The following is a 21,064-nucleotide window of genomic DNA, read 5'->3' on the forward strand; positions in this document are numbered from 1 at the left end:
TTTTCCTACCTATGTTCCCAACCATTTCTGTTACTTTTCCATGAAAAGTAAACTTAGACAGAGGTCATACATAGAGAGGTGTCCAGAGATTAAGACAAAGGGAGTCAAATAAATAATCTCTAAGATACCAGTCTCTAGCAAAGGGGGAAAAATAGCACAAGAAAGAAACAATTTAAGTGGCAAAGATAACTTTGACTCCCAGGACAAAGATCTTGTTTATCGCAGTAGTGGCTGTGTTTTTTTTTTTCAGTAGGACTGTGTTTTTTTCTGTTGAACATTAGAAATGTGGAGTTTCTCACAGGTAAGATGTGATCTGCTGAACCGATTACCTAAGGTTTTACTTTATTATCAAAGAGGCTCTGTTCCTTTGAGTTACTCTTGATGTTGAAATTGAAAATCCCCTTTACACAGGGTCAGATGTGAAAAGGTTCTGGTACCACCTGCTAGAGCAACTTTTAAATGTTGACTTCTCATTTTGAAGGAGCTAACCTGTAGCTGTTAAGTCTGAGATAGCCACTGTCTTCAGAAACCTACCAGCATTCAACACAGTAAGAAAGTGCTTAGAATCTGTCCTGTTTGGCACACAGGTTATAAAAGGGAAGCATGGAGTTCAACTCGTCTTTTTTTTTTCCCAACTTAACTGAGTGTAATTGACAAGTAAAATTGTAAAATATTTAAAGTGTATATATTGTGATGATTTGATATATGTATATATCTTCCTTTTTATTTTAGTAGTAGCATTTGTTCTACTTTTTTAGTGAATTTTAATTTTAATGGTACTTGATGTTCAGTCACTGACTCATGTCCAACTCTTTGCAACCCCATATTACACAATATTCATGGCATAATACAGTGTTATCAACTAGCCACCATGTTTTACATTGGATCCTCAGAACTTACTCACCTTATAACTGAAAGTTTATACCTTTTGACCCACCCCCCCCACCCCCCCCGTTTCTCCTGTCCTCCATCACCATCCCAGCCCCTGGTAACCACTTTTCTACTCTCTGTTTCTGTGAACTTGACCTCCTCCCCCTCCCACCCCAGATTCCAAATATAAGTGCTACTATATGGTGTATTTGTCTTCATCTTTCTGGCTTATTTCTCTTACCACAATGCCCTCAAGATCCATCCATTGTCTATAGAGAGTAGAAAAGCAAGCCATTGTCTCCTTAAAAATAGAGACCAGGAACCAGAGAATTTAATTTCAGGTTTAACCGTCTTAAAGTTCACACCTATTCCCAATTCACTACATACTTGAAAGTGTGGAGTAAGAATGAATATGTTCACATGATTAAGGAAACCCAATAAACATCATTTTTCTGAATTGGCTTAGGATGTCGTCAGTTGTTAGGTACCTGCTTCTGATTCAACAGTTCCAACTACAATATATGATATGACCTGGGCTAGCAGCAGCAGCAGCAGGGCCTCACTAAATTAACCCAGAGTGGATCATTTCCAAATATCTGTCCTTTAAAATTTGTAGGAAATTTTTGCCAAGATCAAAATTATTTTATATTGAAGTATAGTTGATTTGGGCTTCCTTGGTGGCTCAGTGGTAGAGAATCCACCTGCCAGAAGATGTGGGTTCAATCCCTGAGCTGGAAAGATCCTCTGGAGAAGGAAATGGGAACCCACTGCAGTGTTCTTGCCTGGAGAATTCCATGGACAGAGGATCCTGGCTAGCCACATTCCATGGGGTTCACATTCATGGGGTGAACACAACTTAGTAACTAAACTGCAACAACAATAGTTAATTTACAATGTTGCTTTAATTTCTACTATATAGGAAAATTAATTTTAAAATTTTATATGAATGAGATAAACACAATATACTATTTTTAAGTTTATTTGTTTAATTGAAGGATTATTGCTTTACAGAATTGTGTTGGTTTCTGCCAAACATCAACATGAATCGGCCATAGTATACATGTGTCCCTCTTGAACCTCCCTCCCTCCTTCCTCCCCATCCCACCCCTCTAGGCTGTTACAGAGCCCCGTTTGGGTTCCCTGAGTCATGCAGTGCAAGTGACATAGAGACGTGGGTTTGATCCTGGGTCAGGAAGATACCCTGGAGGAGTGCATGACAACATTCCAATATCGTTGCCTGGAGAATCCCATGGGCAGGACTGCAGAGTCAGACATGACTGAAGCTACTTAGCATGCACCCACATGTACTTCCTTAACACATATGGTCTTTTATGTCTTATTTTTAGCTTCATTTGTTTGTGAGATCATCCATAATTTTGTATAATAATTGTGTTGAGTCTCATTGCTTTGTAATATTATTCCAGAAAATGAACATGCCATGTTTTGTGACTTAGTCTACTTTTGATGGGCACTGAAGTAGCTTCCAGTATGGGACTGTTACAAATATTACATGTATAGATATACATATATGTTAGTGTTTCTATTGAATATATACCTGAGAGTGAAATTTCTGGTTAAAAGAATATGCATTGTTGTCAGCTTTAAAAGATACTGACAGACAGTCTTCTGAAGAGTTTCCAGTTTATACTCCTACCAGCAGTGAATGAGAGTTTGAATTGTTCTACATATTTGACAATACGTGGTGTTTACAAGTTTGGTGACAGGAGGGGTTAATCATACTGATGATGTATAATAATATACCATCGTCGCTTTAATTTGAGTTTTAGAACTGGAGATTTCAAATGAGGTGCACAGACCATCAGTGATATAAAAGCAATTCCACTAAGGGCTTGGGGATCATTCGTCTATCATGAGAGATTTGGATCTTGTGTTTTATTCACTAGAAAAGGGAGGAAGTTTTTCAATCATAAAATGGAATTTTAAAGCTAGAAGGAGCCTCGGAGATTAGGACTGAAGTTGATCCTTAGAGGTGTGATAGACACTCTCCCTGTGATTCTTGGATTCTCACCGGTGACAGCAGGAGCATTTGCTGTCTCATTAGGTACTCCCAACTTGGCTGCTTTCTTTGTTTAACAAATCAGAACACGGTGTGCCAAGTTGACAGTAGAGTTGAGGAGAATTCTCGGCAATGCTTATTATTATTATGTGCTCAGGATACCTGTGCATATTTATTTGGACTGCTCATGTTCCTCAACAACAACAACAAAAAGTCAGCAGGCCCGTCCTAAGTGAGAGGTCTGAAAAACTTCCAGCAAACTGTTCGAGAAAAAACATCCAGAAACTTCTAGGACATGAAGGGGAAGTAAGAGCAAAGACAAGTAAAAATTATTTTCAGTAAGGCTCAGAACCTGCAAAACACGGAACACTTTCTCAATGAATATTTATTCACCTCCCATAAAATGCTAAAAGTTTAAATAATCATCCTTCCCTCAAATTCTGGAATCTTTTCTGTGCATGGTAGTTGATAAGCTATGAGAAATGATGAATAAAAGAAAGTTTGTGTAGATTGAACCTACCAATTTTAAGACATTGTGACAAGTGATCCTCAACATCTGTTCCACGTTGGGACAGCTGGATGCCACATTGAAGCATCCAACAGGTTTTTTTTCCCCATTAATATAAGAACAAGCTGAACTGAAACTTGTAAGTATACAGATGTTGAAAATACTGTTTACATGGGTGGGTAAATTGAAAAATGTATACAAGTGCCATGTATCCAAACACCAAGCTCTGTACTTCTATTTTATCAGAGAGATTCCAGAGAGAAAAGTAACTTTATGGACTATTTAGATATATTTTGAAAAGCAGAAACATTAGTTTGCCAACAAAGGTTCGTCTAGTCAAGGCTATGGTTTTTCCAGTAGTCATGTATGGATGTGAGAGTTGGACTGTAAAGAAAGCTGAGAGCCGAAGAATTGATGCCTTTGAACTGTGATGCTGGAGAAGACTCTTGAGAGTCCCTTGGACTGCAAGGAGATCCAACCAGTCCATTCTGAAGGAGATCAGCCCTGGGATTTCTTTGGAAGGAATGATGCTAAAGCTGAAATTCCAGTACTTTGGCCACCTCATGCGAAGAGTTGATTCATTGAAAAAGACTCTGATGCTGGGAGGGATTGGGGGCAAGAGGAGAAGGGGACGACAGAGGATGAAATGGCTGGATGGCATCACTGACTCGATGGACGTGAGTCTGAGTGAACTCCGGGAGTTGGTGATGGACAGGGAGGCCTGGCGTGCTGCGATTCATGGGGTTGCGAAGAGTCGGACACGACTGAGCAACTGAACTGAACTGAACTGAACTGAACTCATATATGGGCTTCCCTGGTGGCTCAGATGGTAAAGTGTCTGCCTGCAACGCGGGAGACTTGGGTTCAATCCCTGGGTCAGGAAGATCCCCTGGAGAAGGAAATGGCAACCCACTCTAATACTCTTGCCTGGAAAATTCCATGGATGGAGGAGCCTGGTGGGCTACAGTCCATGGGGTCACAAAGAGTCAGACATGACTGAGCTACATCACTTTAACACATATATAGTCATCACATTTATATTATTATGTAGGTATATGTATGTTTATAAATATATATAAGAATATACAGTGCTCTAAGGTATATGCATGTATATGTATGTAAGGTATATGTATGTATATAAATACATATGAGAATATATAGTGCTCTAAGGATATATAATGTATAAATATATATATATAAGAATATATAGTGCTCTACCCTACAACAGTAGCTCCACACACACATACAAACTCACGTGCTATGAGTGTATTTGTGTGAATATATGTATTCCTGTGCCCTGCATAAATGCTAACTCTAAGCACTATGTTGTTCAGTCACGCAGTCATGTCCAACTCTGTGACCCCATGGACTGCAGCATGCCAGGCTTCCCTGTCCTTCACTATCTCCTGGAGTTTGCTCAGACTCGTGGCCATTGAGTCGATGATGCCATCCAACCATATCATCCTCTGTCATCCCCTTCTCCTGCCTTCAATCTTTCCCAACATCAGAATATTTCCCAGTGAGTCAGCTCTTTGCATCAGGTGGCCAAAGTACTGGAGCTTCTGTTTCAGTATCTGTCCTTCCAATGAATATTGAGGATTGATTTCCTTTAGGATTGACTGGTTTGATCTCCTTGAGGTTCAAGGGACTCTCAAGAGTCTTCTCCAGCACCACAGTTCAAAAGCATCAATTCTTCAGCACTCAGCCTTCTTTATGGTCCAAGTCTCATATCTATACATGACTGCTGGAAAAGCCATAGCTCTGACTCTAAAGACCTTTGTCGGCAAAGTGATGTCTCTGCTTTTTCATAAGCTGTCTAGGTTTGTCATAGCTATGTTATAGCTTGTTTTTTTCCTCACTGTCTAGATCTTATAGCTCTTTGAATGTCCTAAATAAGAATTCTTCAAGGGTTTCAGGAATCATTATCAGTACATCTCTCTTATTTTTGAAATGACAGCATAGATTCCATTGCAGGCATCTATCATAAATCAGATGAATGCTCTTTTCTTGATGGATCTTTTGGGGTTTTTTTCCTATTAAAACAATGCTAGTTGATATATTTATAAAACATGAAACTTTATTTTCAGGATAGATTCTGGAAAACATGCATGCTTAATCAGCGATCCCTCTGATAGATAAATTTTGGACTTATTTCCAGGTGTTCTTTATATGTTTATCTCTGCAAGTGGACATGACATCAATTCCACTCAAATCATAGGAACACAGAGGAGTGAAAGCATTCTTATGATCAAAAGAAGGAGTAATGAATGCTTCATAGGCACAAAAAGAAATCTGCATATGTGTACATATATGTATACACACCTTTACTTAGAGAGGAGTCCACAAATTATTTCCCTCATTTTCAACTGTAAAATTAGCTAGTGTAGTTTCAGACAAGTCTTATACTTCCCTGGGCTTGGATTAGCTCATTTACAAAATAAGAAACTTGGCCTAAATCAATGGATCTCAAAGAGTTATCCACATACCAGTAATATCATCATGACTTGGAAACTTGTTAGATATGTACATTCTTAGGGTCTGTTCAGGACCACCTGAGCCAGAAACTTACGGTGGCAGGGTCCAAGACCTGTGTTTCATCAAAGTCCTGAAGGTCATTCTGAAGGATCCTGAAGTTTGAGAACCATTGGCCTAATGACCTGGAATAACCCTTCTAGCTCTTAGGATCTATGAACTTAAATCTTCAAGACTTTATGTGTCTCTTTCCTTCCTTTTAAATTGTAAACTTTTTGAGAGCAAGAAGTGGGCCCGTAATCTAATTAATTGTCAGTACTTTTTGCTTCATGTAGCAAGTAATGAGGGTGTAAGTATTATAAAAATCCTTCATAAGCTTGGCTACCTTAAAAACAGTTATGTTTTTTTTGAATATGCATGATTTATTTCCAGTATGTCTTTACTGTATCTGATACATAATCCCAGATCCTGTGATGACACCCATGAGCTATTCATTCATTTTGTGACCATTATTTGAATTCTGACTTTATCAGGTGCTATCAGAGAAATCTACCGAGGAATTACTATGCCAACAGACATGAACAGTGGGTGTTGTAATCAATTTTTACAAAGAATATTACCACAGGCAAGTTATGTCTTGCTCAAATAGTTAAAAATAATATGGACTCTCAACCCCAGAGTTACTTGGTTGGGACCTAAAAGAGTTTTAGAAGCATCACCTACCTCTTTTGTCATTAAAAACAACACAGTTTTTGGAGGCAGATTTTCATTCAGATCTAGAGTGTACCCTGATTCACTGCATAACTTTGGACAGCTTGCTTAACATTGCTAAAGCTCTTTCCCTATCATCTCTAAAATTAGAATATTGCTTACCTCAAGTGGCATTGAGAGACTTTAATTTTTTAATTTATATAAAACAAATACAAACGTTTAACACTTAGGCAAGTATCAGTGAACAGTAGCTGTACCTTTTTTTACTGGTTGAAGCTTTTGATCAATAATTTATAACCTTGTTTCTGGATGAGTGATATAGAAAGAAAATTTCTAGACATCAGGTTCCTTCATCTCTTTTCCTGTAATCATGGTCTAGCCCCTTTCATTCCTCTTCATCTCATTCTGTAATATAGTATGGCCTTCTAGCTACAGTCTTCCCAAATTTACCCTACCAGTTACTACCAAAGTAACCCTCCTAAAATACAATCTTTGTATAATTATTCCTTACTCAGGAGAAGAATGGTTAAAGTCCACATTTACATATATTTTTCAGCATGTATTGGGCTCTTCCTCTATAGTGGTCTCTGTGTTTGTATGCTGAGGATACAAAGAGCAAAGTCCTGTTTCAAAAAGCTCGAAGCCCCGGCAGAAAAGAAGCAAGGTAACCATTTACTCCCATGTGGTGTGAGCAGTGCTGATGTAGAGGAAAGCCCAGGGTTACAGGAGACCAGATTGTAGAATTCAACTGAAGCAGCAGTAAAGGGATCTGTGGAGACACCCAAAAGAAAGTGATGGTGTGTCCATTAGGACTTCAAGGACAAGGTAGCAAACATCCATGATTTTAGCCACATAGCTCTCATTTCCTGCTTCTCCTAATTTTCCCCAGGAAGATCATACTCTTCCCCTTCTGCTTTATGGTCTGCAGACCTCACTCAGCAGGCTGACAATTGACCTAGCTTTGAGCCAATTAAAATACCACATCCTCTGTCCAGTGTGAGCAAAAGGTTCAGGCATGGGCCTATGGTTTAATTAGAACCAATTCAGAACAGTCTCTCTGGGACTTCCGGAACCTTATAGCTTTGGGAGCTCTTAGAAGCTGTTTTGCACCACAAGAGGAAAACTGCCTGTGATTAGAGCCAACACAGAGGAAGAAGAACATGGTGATGGAGAGAATGAAAGCAGCTCCTGCTGACATAGCTTAAACCTCTGGACCAGGCAGTCCCACACTCGTTTATGGAACCAATGAATTCCACTTCTTTCTTAAACCAGCCAGAGTCATTTCTGCTGTCTCTTGCAACTAACATAGGACTTCACCAGATGTAGGGAAGAGAAACGTTTCCAGCCAAGGAAATGAATAGAAAGGTCTGACCCTGGGAGAAGTCAGTGCCTACAGGCCTCTGCGTGTGGTCTGGCTCAGCTGGAGCCTAGGATGGAAGAGAGGAAATGGCTTGGGAAGACACCAGTGCGACAGACAAGGCCCAGCTCATAAAGGATCCTGCATAACTTCTATCTGTCTATCTATATATCAACAAAGGTTTTCTGTAAAGGGCCAGATAGTGAATATTTTTAACTTTGGCCAGGAGTCCGTATATGGTCTCTCTTAAAAATCATCAGCTCCACCTTTGCAGCAAGGAAGTAGTCATTAAAGAATATGTAATCAGGGACTTCCTGGTGGTCCAGTAGTTAAAAGTCTGCCTTGTAATGCAGGGGATGCGGCTTCAGTCCTTGGTCAGGGAACTAAGATCCCATATGCTGCAGGGCAGCTATGCCTGAGCACCATAACTGCGTAGCCCATGCATTCAAAGGAAAGATCCTATGTGCCATACCTAAGACTCAACATAGCCAAACAAACTTAAAAAAAAAAAAAAAAAAAGATGTAAACAGATGAGCATGGCTGGAGGAAGGGGCCAATGTAAGGTATGGGGAGGGGAGGGAAAGTTGGCCTGTGGGCCATTGTTTGCCAATACCTGATCTATATAATATTTCATGGGGGACAAAGCACATTTACAAATGTTCTGTAAGTATGTGAAAAACATTTAAGAGGAGAATGTCTTTTATACACTTAAAAGAGGCAAAAAGCCAGTGTGACTGGAGCCTAGAGTTTATGAAGACACATAAGAGGAAATCAACAGCCAGATCACTTAGGGCTTTATAGATTGTTATATAATAAAGCTCAGACTTTGGGCTATGGGAAGCTAAAAGAGGATTTTTAAGGAACATGATCTATTTGATTATAGTGCTAGCCAATACAAATATATAATTTTTAATTTTCTGCTAACTGTTGCGAAAAGAAACATGTGAAATTAACTTCACTGATATAGCTTCTTTAATCCAAATGCATTCCAAATATTGTAATTTCAACATATAATCAGTACAAAATTATTAATGAGATTTTTCCTTTTTTTTTTTTTATCTTTTGTGCAACATCTCTGAAATCCAATGTACTTTTACACTTAAAGCTCATCGCAGTGGGAACTGACGGTATTTCTATGGCTTGATAGCCACTTAGTTAGTGGCTACCATGTTGGGAGTTTCAGGGAGATCTCTGACTGTCATGCAGGGAATGGATTCTTGAGAACCAGAGTGGAAGTGAGGGGAACAAGTTAAGAGGCTGCTGAACTGGTCTAGATGAAAGGTGATGGTCCAAGGTAATAGTAGCAGCAAGATAAATTTGAGATATGTTGAGATAAGGTCTGATGAACTAGTTTTGGGGAGTGAGGTGAAGAGAGGATTGAAAGATGATTTCTAGGGATTGGTATAAACAACTCAGTTGTTGGTTCCATTTTGTGGGTGAGCAAAGCCTAGGAGTGAAACACCAGGCAGGAGCAGAATGAGGAATCTGAATTTAGATACATTAAGTTTGGGATGCCTATTAGGCAGCCAGGAAAGCAGTTAAACAGAGTGGTTCTGTCCCAAGGATCCATCATTAATCTTATGGGCAGAGGTAGTTTTTCATATTTCAAAATCTTTGAAAAAGCAAGTTTTAATCTACATACACTTGGCCCACATTCTCCTCTTCTCCCCCTCCTGTTTCTAAAGAGATTGATTTCACTTTGCCTGAGATGCTACAGTATTTTCAATTTAAATAGAAACCTCAAATAAATTGGATTTAAAACCTTCTCAGGGAAAAAGGAAACAATTTGTTTGCTAGAGTTTAATTTCAAAGCAAGAATCATAACCAGGGCTGTTTTAACCCATCTCTTGATTGCCTTCCATGGCAACACGTGCCCTTGCAAAGGTGGAGGGATTATTGAAATTTCAAGGAGGAGGATGCAGCTGTAGCTACACACTTGAGGAAGCCACGAAAGGGCTCATTGGTTACAGTCCCCAGCCTCTAGGGCTTCTAATCCACCCAGAACAAATAAGTGTCTTTTCTCTTCTTAGCGATTTCCACAGCTACAGGCTACAAAATCTCTCTTGATAGTCGACTCCACTACCTTATCACATGCAAGCCAGCTGGGGGAGAAGGGTAAATGCTGTCAACTCATCAGCTGCTTTAACCAGATGTTTACCTGATTCCAGCCAGTTGTTTCCAAAATACCCGCTTGTTTAAATGAAGCCGCACTCTTCCCAGGCACACTACGTAGGTAATAGTGGCTAAATAAATCTGAACATTTTTTTTCTACTTTGCCAAAGGCTTCCTTAGAAAGTTAGGAAAAGTCCTTCAATCCTGTTTTTCCTTCTGAGACACAGGAGAAGTGGGTTCATTCCTTGGGTCGGGAAGATGCCCTGGAAGAAGGCATGGCAACCCACTCCAGTATTCTTGCCTGAGAATCCCATGGACAGAGGAGGCTGGCAGGCTGTACAGTCTATAGGTTCACAAAAGTTGGGCACAACTGAAGTGACTTAGCATGCACACACTGGCAAATGCAGGGTTTAGATACTAAAACTGATGTATCTGATGATAATGTTGATACAATATTGAAACCCAGTCCTTCACTCTCATATTTATTAGGGAACATCTATGATATTTTCATTCTTCTCTAACACTCCAGAAAAGAAAAAAAAAATGTTTCCATTCTTCTCTGACACTCCAAAGGCAAATTAGAATTATTGTAAAAGTCTTTGTGCCTACTGGATAGAGAATTCAATATCAAGACAATTAGATTTGAATGCCCAGTTATTCATTTATTAGCTGATTCAGGGCCCCTCATTGGCCACTTGCCTGAGGGCAGTTCATCACTGATTAGCACCTTGAACTCTAATCTTCAGGAATCTTTGAATACTGAACTGAGCATTTTGCTACAGTAAGAAGCTACTGCAAGGATTTAAGAGGAGAGCTCAGAATTGCTGACTCCACTCTAGGCGTTGCTTTGAAAAGTTTCACGTATACTTCATTTAAATTTGGTAGCAATGAAAATTTTATTCGTTGCTAAATTCTTATTGAAACAGACTTGAGCTGCTTTCTAAACAACTCATTTAGGCTAAAGTGAAAATTGCTAAACAAAAAAAGCAGCCCATATTTACAAGATTGTTTTTACTTAATTTTGTCTGCGTCAGAGCAGCCAGCTGAAGAACTGGGAAGATCACGGGATTCTGTTTTGGTTTGCATGCATCGTGTTTTTTGGAACTTTGGATTTGAAAACTATCAGGCAAGGTATGAAGTCTCCAGTTCCTTAGCATTCTGGCCATTACTTGCAGTCTGAAACTGAACCACATTCAGAAGTTCAGGCCATCTGCCTGGCCCCTGGGAGGTTTTCCATTTGCAGGCCCTGAGTCACACCATGCCTCCATGCCTAAGCACAGCCTGGACTTGGAAATCCCACAGACATGGGTTCAGATCTTCCCTTTGTCATATACTAGTTCAGTTGTTGTTGCTGCTGCTCTTTAGTTGCTCAGTCATTGCTGTTCAGTTGCTCAATTGTGTTCCACTCTTTGCAACCCCATGGACTGCAGCATGCCAGGCTTCCCTGTCCTTCACTATCTCCCAGAGTTTGCTCAGACTCATGTCCATTGAGTTAATGGTTGCCATCCAACCATCTCCTCCTCTATTGCCTCTTTCTCCTCCTACCTTCAATCTTTCCCAGCATCAGGGTGTTTTTCATTGGTTTCTACCCATGTTATTAATCTTTCTAAGCCTCAGTGGTTTCTGCAGAACCTTAATCTTTCTTAGTCTTAGTTTTCTCATCTATCAAAAGAGGATCTTTACTCACTTTTTCAGAGAGCACTTGCAAGGTCGTTGTTCTAAGAGAATGCATTGTACTTATGCAGGCTTCCTTGGTTGCTCAGTTGGTAAAGAATCCACCAGCAATGCAGGAGACTGCCTGCCATGCAGAAGACCCGGGTTCAGTCTCTGGTTTGGGAAGACCCCCTGGAGGAGGAAATGGCAACTCACTCTAGTATTCTTGCCTGGAAAATTCCATGGACAGAGGAGCTCAGTGGGCTACAGTCCATGGGGTCGCAAAGAGGTGGACAAGACTGAGCGACTAACACTATTGTACTTATTCAGCAAGTGGCACAAAGCATAGCACCGTTTAACAATGATGATCTCTCAAGTCTGTGGAATGGACTCATGTTTAAGGCTGTCAACACAGCAGTAATCCTTATAAATGGTTAACATTTAATTACCCAGATATCATGACATCTGGGCATTTGGCAACCGAAGTAAGATAGATAACTGAGTTACCTACTTCTTATCTGGCTTCTTGGCATTTTATCATCATAACTAGTGCTTTCCAAGGCTTCTCAGAGGCATTTTGGCTTCACCCTGTGTCATCGGTACGCTCATTTCTGAAACCATTTAGACTTATGAGTTTATTGTGAAGCTTTATTTCCAGTAAGTTTTGACAATCAGCCAAGGACAAAATGAATTAAAATACCAAAAATTACAACCCTTTGGGATCCAATTAACCCAAGCAAGGTTATTTTTAAACTTATGAAAAGATAGAAATGTTATGACGGGTCGGAGAGTGTTTGAAAACTCCAGAATTTAATTGCAAATAAAAAAGAATGTCAGTTGCCCAGGAATGTGACCTAAATCCAAAATATTCTAATGTCAGCAAAGGTTTTGGGAAATTTGATAGTACTCTCTGCCAAAGTTCAGGTGGTTCTAATTACAGTCACAAACCATGGAGAGCTTTTCTTAAGAACACACTGTGAATTTCCTTCATTATTTATTTGACAAAACCATGTTCTTGGTTTTAATTTTTCACAGCCAGTTAATTATGCTTCATTATATGCTTCACAAATTATGGCATATTTGTGAAGGGGAAAGTGTGTGTTTATTTCTATAAACATTGAAACGTCTGTTAATGTCAACTCTACCAAAAGGTGATGTGATAAATTATAAATCAGTTTTATTGGAACATGTAGTCTTTCAGATGTTTCTGCTTGTTCTTTTCATTGGCGTGTGTTGGAGAATTTCCACAGAAAGAAGCACCTATGTGATATGATGTCCACAGGCCTGCAGGAATTAGCACAGATTTCCTCCTTATAAGCATTGATAATCAGCGACCAGTAAAGATGGATATAGACTAGATAGATGGATGTATTTTCAGTACAAACCAGTGTTGTGTGTGGATTCAGTACTTGAGATTCTTAAAGACCAAAACTTTGTAGCTCTGAGTTCATGTAGCTCTGTCTGAGTAGGCTCTACTTGAGAACCTTCCTTAAATTCCCTGAGCCTTACTTTTCTTATCTGTTTAATGGCAATAAAATATCTCTATCACAGGGTTTTGTAAAGATTAGCTGAGGTGATGGATATGATTAGCATAATACCAGAAGCATGGGAAGCGCTCGATACTCGGTATTTATTGTTGCCTCACTGTTCTTTCAGGTGGTGGTAGAGAGGCTGCTGGTCATTGATTGCCTTTCTGTGCCTCATTTTCCTCATCTCTAAAACGAGACCACATAACTTCTAGGGTCCCTGTGAAGGTTGAATACATGGCTCTGTCACCAGTGGCATCATCAACAGAACTAACTTCTATTATGAACTTAGGGATTTGAGAGACTCAGAGCAAAATTCTTTACTTTTATAATCCCATTTAATCCTCACAACTTTCATAGTATTATCCCCATTCGGAAGATAAGAAAACTGAGACTAAGAAAGATAAGAACACTGAGAGTCACTTCACAAGTCACATAGCTAGTCATAGAAAGATTGAGATTGTATGTCTTACATATATTAACTTCACAGGCTTTGCTTTTCATCATTCTATCATAATACTAGCATTTACAGACTTAGACTGCTTTGTACCTAGGAAAGTAAAGGTAATGAATGAGATAAATTGAGGTGGGAGCAGTTGTGCCAGCTGGAGAGGAGCCTGCCTCATGTAAAGGGTAGCCAGTCCATTATTATGAGGAAGGAAAGAGAGTCCAGTGTTATCATGTCTCTGATCTTTCAAGAAAAGCCCAGGACTCAGATTTTTATATGAAATCTCCTGGCTATTAAATGCTTACAGCTAATTCATATTTTAAAATGCTGTGATGGTCAGAGGAAATAAATCTGCATGCAAAGTTCCATTTGTTGTATTGACTCTGTATTATTCTCTGCTTCTAAGTCACTTCAGTTGTGTCCGACCCTGTGCGACCCCATAGACAGCAGCCCACCAGGCTCCCCCGTCCCTGGGATTCTCCAGGCAAGAACACTGGAGTGGGTTGCCGTTTCCTTCTCCAATGCGTGAAAGTGAAAAGTCAAAGTGAAGTCGCTCAGTCGTGTCCGACTCTTAGCGACCCCATGGACTGCAGCCTACTAGGGTCCTCCATCCATGGGATTTTCCAGGCAAAAGTACTGGAGTGGGGTGCCATTGCCTTCTCCAGTATTATTCTCTAGAATAGTGATTCTCAAATGTGATCTCAAATGTGACCCCACCCCCGAAGGTGGGGTCCCTTAGATTCTTTCAAGGCAGCTGCATGTTCAACACTTCTTTCACAATAGCAATAATTTTTTTTTTCATTGACACTTGCACGAATGATACAAAAGAAACCATGGGTAAAATCGCTGTTGCCTTAGCATAAATTAAGGCAATTTCTCCAAAACATATCAGTAACCATTGTTTTATTCACCAACATATGCTCACAATAAAATGTTTTAAAATGCCCATTTTACTTAAGAATGCCATTAATAAAGCAGTAAAAGCTACTCGTTTATTTAATCTAAACCTTTGAACACATATATTTTAAATAGTCTGTGGGATAAACTGATAAGTTTACATAAAAGTATTTTTTCTAGAAGGACGACTAAGTAATTGATCAGAGAGCAAACTAAACTAGCCACCTTTTTTAATGGAATATCATTTTTATCAAAAAAGTTGACAAACTATGATTATTCAGATTTATTCTTTGGCATACATTTTCTTTATTAAAAAAAAAAAGTAAGCCTGTCACTTCCAAGGGAAACAACTGACAATATTTGTTGCCAATGATAAAGCTCAAGCTTTCAAGTGAAAAATTAAAATTTTGGAGAACTTAAGCTTGACAGATTCCCAGTTCTTACAGACTTCTCTGATATAATTGGTAGTTATATTAACAAATGTGATTTTTAAAATATAATAACATATGTCAATATTTGAAAAATCTGCTTAATTCAGTAAACCAATACATTCCAGTGAATATACTACAGAATCTTGCATGGAGGTAAGATCATTCAAAGTGAAGATGACTGAACTGCCATGTTAATAAGTATGGAAAGTTCATTGATGCAATTTCAGAGCTGTATTGAAAATAAACTTTAAGAAATGACTACTTTTTTAGTTTTGAGTATCAAAGAATATCCACAACTATCTTTAAAGACTCTTATGATAATATAATATCCTTATATAATATCAGGACCCCCCTTTTCCTGCTACACAACAGACTGAGTATGGAAGCAAATATGAAGCTCCAACTTCCTTTTATTAAGCCAGGCGTTAAAAAGATTTACCCACTGTAAAACAAACCACTCTTCTTGCTTATTATTTCATGTTGAAAATGTAATTTCTTTTCATTACAATAAGTAAGTATTAACATGAGATTTATTATTCAGTTCAGTTCAGTCGCTCAGTCGTGTCTGACTCTTTGTGACCCCATGAATCGCAGCACGCCAGGCCTCCTTGTCCATCATCATCACCCGGAGTTCACTCAAACTCACATCCATCGAGTCGATGATGCCATCCAGCCATCTCATCCTCTGTCATCCCCTTTTCTTCCTGCCCCCAATCCCTCCCAGCATCAGAGTCTTTTCCAATGAGTCAACTCTTTGCATGAGGTGGCCAAAGTACTGGAGTTTCAGGTTCAGCATCATTCCTTCCAAAGAACATCCAGGGCTGATCTCCTTTAGAAAGGACTGGTTGGATCTCCTTGCAGTCCAAGGGACTCTCAAGAGTCTTCTCCAACACCACACTTATGTTTCAAAGATTAAACCAATAAATATATGTTTTAATTCCTAATTCAGTATTCATAAATAGTAGCAGATAAAGTTATTTGGGATCCCCAACCATTTTTAAGAGTATAAAGGGATCCTGAGACCAAATCATATGCTCATCACTTCTCTAGAACAGTGCTAGTCTATTATTCTATTATTATTCTATTATTATTCTATTATGGATGAGCAGTGTCAACACCACCTGGGAATTTTTTTAAAATTATTATTATTATTATTTACTTTACAATATTGTATTGGTTTTGCCATATATCAGCATGCATCCGCCACGGGTGTACACACGTTCCCCATCCTGAACCCCCCTCCCACCTCCCTCCCCGTACCATCCCTCAGGGTTGTCCTAGTGCACCAGCCCCAAGCTTCCTGTATCCTGCATCGAACCTGGGCTGGCAATTCGTTTCTTATATGATATTATACATGTTTTAATGCCATTCTCCCAAATCATCCCCCACCTCCCTCTCCCACAGATCCCAAAAGACTGTTCTATACATCTGTGTCTCTTTTGCTGTCTCGCATACAGGGTTATCGTTACCATCTTTCTAAATTCCATATATATGCATTAGTATACTGTATTGGTGTTTTTCTTTCTGGCTTACTTCACTTTGTATAATAGGCTCCAGTTTCATCCACCTCATTAGAACTAATTCAAATGTATTCTTTTTAATGGCTGAGTAATACTCCATTGTGTATATGTACCACAGCTTTCTTATCCATTCATCTGCTGGTGGACATCTAGGTTGCTTCCATGTCCTGGCTATTGTAAACAGTGCTGCGATGAACATTGGGGTACACGTGTCTCTTTCCCTTCTGGTTTCCTCAGTGTGTATGCCCAGCAGTGGGATTGCTGGGTCATATGGCAGTTCTATTTCCAGTTTTTTAAGGAATCTCCACACTGTTCTCCATAGTGGCTGTACTAGTTTGCATTCCCACCAACAGTGTAAGAGGGTTCCCTTTTCTCCACATCCTCTCCAGCATTTATTGCTTGTAAAAATTATAGAATGCTTCACGAATTTGCGTGTCATCCTTGTGCAGGGGCCATGCTAATCTTCTCTGTATCGTTCCAATTTTAGTATATGTGCTGCCGAAGCAAGCACTGGGAAACTGTTAAAAATGTAATTTCATAGACTTGACCACAGACCTACTAAATCAGAATCTCTGGGTATACATCCCAGAAATCTGCATTTTAACATCTTTTAGGTGATTCTGAAGCTCACTAAAGATAAGTTGTTCTACATCGAATTGTATTGATCACATATCTCATCAGTTAAAAAAAAGTTGGAGTACATACCCTCAATTTATGTATACTTGCATATTTATCTATAGATTAGCACTTCTGCACTATTTCATGAATATCAGATAGAAATGGAAACATGTACAAAACTAGAAATTAGAGAATGAGATGTTTTCTCCTCTGTATATTGCACCTCTGTGTGGAGACTGGTCCTTGCGGGTCCCCAGTTATAACTACATTGCTTCATAAATTAGATTTGTAAACAAAACTCCCTTTCCTCCTGTGATTGAGTCGTGATCAATTAAGAAGCAGTGCCTCTTTCTGACTCTAGTCTGTTTCAACCAGTGCACTTTTTCGCATCAAGCCTTTCCCAAAACACTCAAAGAAGACTTCTGTGTCACTGAGATTCTCTTTTATAAAAGTTGAGAAACAAAGCAAAGGGAAGCCAGACTACAAAGAGAATTTCTGAGCAAGCTGCTTTTCTGATGGTCTGCATTCCCTCTTTTTTTCCTGAGTTCATCTGATCTCTCCGTGAATGAAAGAAGAAACCAATGAATGAATCAGAAAGGAGTGTTTGCTCAAGTTCTGTTGTTTCACTGTAGTCTTTCATTCTTCATTTTATTCATGGATGGCTTTTTAGTCCTGAAGTTTCAAGATAAGTGACTTTGGACTCTAAATGATTGTTTGTGATGTTTCCATATTTATTTTGTAGAGAAAGCAAGAGAAAATCAAGAAGAAACATTTTGGTTTTTTTCTTGGTGTTGGAAGGAAAACCTTTTTTTAAAAAAAGAAACTATTGCAGGAAGACATTTTCACCTTCAAGTTCCTGGAAACTTAGCAGTAGAAGTGGAAGCATATGGTTAAACTATGTAAATATATTTCCCACATTAGCCTGATTGTAAGGATGAGCTGGAGCAGGTTTTCAACATGGATTTCTCAGCTCTACTCCATCTACTGAGTATAATCTCCAGGGAAAAAAACTGGGAATTTATTTATTTATTTATTTTGGGGGAATTTATTTTTTGACAAACATTTTAGATGACTTTTTATGATCAAGCAAATTTAGATACTGCGTGATTCAGTTAAGTTCAGTAGCTCAGTTGTGTCCGACTCTTTGTGACCCCATGAACTGCAGCACGCCAGGCCTCCTTGTCCATCACCAACTCCCGGAGTCTACCCAAACCCATGTCCATTGAGTCAGTGATGCCATCCAACCATCTCATCCTCTGTCATCCCCTTCTCCTCCTGCCCTCAATCTTTCCCAGCATCAGGGTCTTTTCAAATGAGTCAGCCCTTTGCATCAGATGGCCAAAGTATTGGAGTTTCATCTTCAACATCAGTCCTTCCAATGAACACCCAGGACTGATCTGCTTTAGGATGGACTGGTTGGATCTCCTTGCAGTCCAAGGGACTCTTAAGAGTCTTCTCCAACACCATAGTTCAAAAGCATCAATTCTTCAGTGTTCAGCTTTCTTTATAGTCCAGCTCTCACATCCATACATGACTACTGGAAAAACCATAGCCTTGACTAGATGGATCTTTGTTGACAAAGCAATGTCTCTGCTTTTTAATATGCTGTCTAGGTTGGTCATAACTTTCCTTCCAAGGAGTAAGTGTCTTTTAATTTCATGGCTGCAATCACCATCTGCAGTGATTTGGGAGCCCCCAAAAATAAAGTCAGCCACTGTTTCCACTATTTCCCCATCTATTTGCCATAATTAGAAAGAATGAAAACAGATTTAAGGATAATGAACCATGCTGCTGCTGCTGCCAAGTCGCTTCAGTCGTGTCCGACTCTGTGAGACCCCACAGACAGCAGCCCACCAGGCTCCCCCGTCCCTGGGATTCTCCAGGCAAGAATTCTGGAGTGGGTTGCCATTTCCTCCTCCAATGCATGAAAGTGAAAAGTGAAAGGGAAGTTGCTCAGTTGTGTCTGACTTGTAGCGACCCCATGGACTGCAGCCCACCATGCTCCTCTGTCTATGGGATTTTCCAGGCAAGAGTACTGGAGTGGGTAATGAATCATATCTAGTTATATATTGTAAATGGGCTTCCCAGGTGGCACTAGTGGCAAAGAACCTGCCTGCCAGTGCAACAAATGTAAGAGATATGGGTTCAGTCCCTAGGCCAGGAAGATCCCCTGGAGGACAGCATGGCAACCCACTCCAATATTCTTGCCTGGAGAATCCCATGGACATAGGAGCCTGGTGGGCTATAGTCCGTGGTGTCACAAAGAGTCAGACACAACTGACGATACCTGGTATTTTCATTCAGTGAGCAACATCCCCTGGGGACTTAGTGTAGAGGGATGAGATGGTGCCAGGAATCTCTGTTGACTCTTTCCTAAAACACGCAATGGTATTAGTGTGGCAGAATAGTTTAGAGATCCCTGTTTGGTATCTGACAAACCAGATTCCACGTATGATCTTATTTGCCATGTATTCATTTGTGAGCTTAACCTCTTTAAGTCTGTTTCCTGAAAATTAGAGCCAATAGTATCAACTACAGGGTTGATGGTAATGATTAAATATAACACCTCGCCTGCTAAAACTTTTAGGCTTTCACTAACTACCTTTGTGATCAAGAATCTAAACCTTGATAAGCCTCAGTTCTTTTCTCTGTACAATAGAGATGGTAAAAAGAACTAGCTGGGTCCTTGTCTAATAATTGAGGGCCAGGATCCATTCTCTTCCTGCTTTGTAGAAGAACCCATATTCAAATTGAGTATCAAATTGCACAGCTAAAAATGTACCCCAGACTCCCATCACAGACAAGCATGGCCTTTGCAGTATAAGTTCTAGATCTTAGATAGTCCTTCTAGAGAACTCTCCTCCCTTCTACCATTTGCTGTCACAAAACAGATGTGAAGACTCTAGTGGTCATCTTGGATCATGCAATAATTCTGAAAATGGAAGTCACACGTGATGAATGAATTCCTAATTCCAAGCCCATGGCTGTTTACCTTTTAAGTTACCTTCCTTAGAAGAAATCAAACTTCTTTTTAAGCCCCCTGGTGGCTCAGAGGTTAAAGTGTCTGCCTCCAATGCGGGAGACCCTGGTTCAATCCCTGGATTGGGAAGATCCCCTGGAGAAGGAAATGGCAACCCACTCTAGTATTCTTGCCTGGAAAATCCATGGGCGGAGGAGCCTGTTAGGCCACGATTCATGGGGTCACAAAGAGTCGGACATGGCTGAGTGACTTCACTTTCACTTTCATTCTTGCACTAATACAACTTAATGCAATTAAGGAACTTAATGCAATTTCTAATTGATGCACGATCTCATAGGGGTTTTGGAAGGATAAAATTAGATAAATCACATGAAACAGCTATACAGGGCCTGGCACATGGATCATGCTATTAAAAGTGATAACATTTATTTAAACAAGGCCTAGATTTCCTAGGACTTGGCAAAGGTCATGCTGATTCTCCTTTGGACTGTGGACAATGTGATTTTCTGTGGGGCTAAGTCACAGCCACAGTGGAAAACAAAGAAACACACCAGACGCTCTCTTAACTGACCTCTAACCCAAACACCAGGTGAATGGAGACTGTCCCTCCCTCTGTAAAAATATCCCAGTGGAGACCAGCAGTGCAGTGAGGCTTCTATTAGGTCACCTTCTAGCTCCCCTGAGTATTCGCTGTTCTCACCTGTTGAATTGTATACTTACCAAGAGTCAGTGTTTTCAAAACTTTTCATGCCTGTTATATTTGCTATTGAAATATGCGATTCAATTTTATATAAAATCCATAATTTAATATTTTGAAAAATTCCATTAGAGAGAAACATTACCCTTTTGTACATGGGAAAAATCATTTAGAAATTTGGAAGTATTTTGTGTTCTCCCTTAAATTCTCATTTTACTTGAAAGAAAACAAAACTGGCATCAAGCAT

At 39.6% G+C, this 21,064-nt stretch overlaps 1 protein-coding gene and 1 non-coding gene across 3 annotated transcripts in view; one reads left to right on the forward strand and one right to left on the reverse strand.

Annotated features, from left to right (window-relative positions):
• FAM19A1 (family with sequence similarity 19 member A1, C-C motif chemokine like) overlaps window positions 1-21,064 on the forward strand; it is a 506,092-nt gene that overhangs the window by 440,101 nt on the left and 44,927 nt on the right. The gene's annotated exons all lie outside the window — the stretch shown is intronic.
• Window positions 16,927-17,033, reverse strand: LOC113881067. Its single transcript, XR_003507922.1, has one exon. It is a non-coding gene; the product is annotated as a U6 spliceosomal RNA (small nuclear RNA).

This window comes from Bos indicus x Bos taurus, chromosome 22 (genome assembly GCF_003369695.1).
Source record: "Bos indicus x Bos taurus breed Angus x Brahman F1 hybrid chromosome 22, Bos_hybrid_MaternalHap_v2.0, whole genome shotgun sequence".
Classification (NCBI taxonomy): domain Eukaryota; kingdom Metazoa; phylum Chordata; class Mammalia; order Artiodactyla; family Bovidae; genus Bos; species Bos indicus x Bos taurus.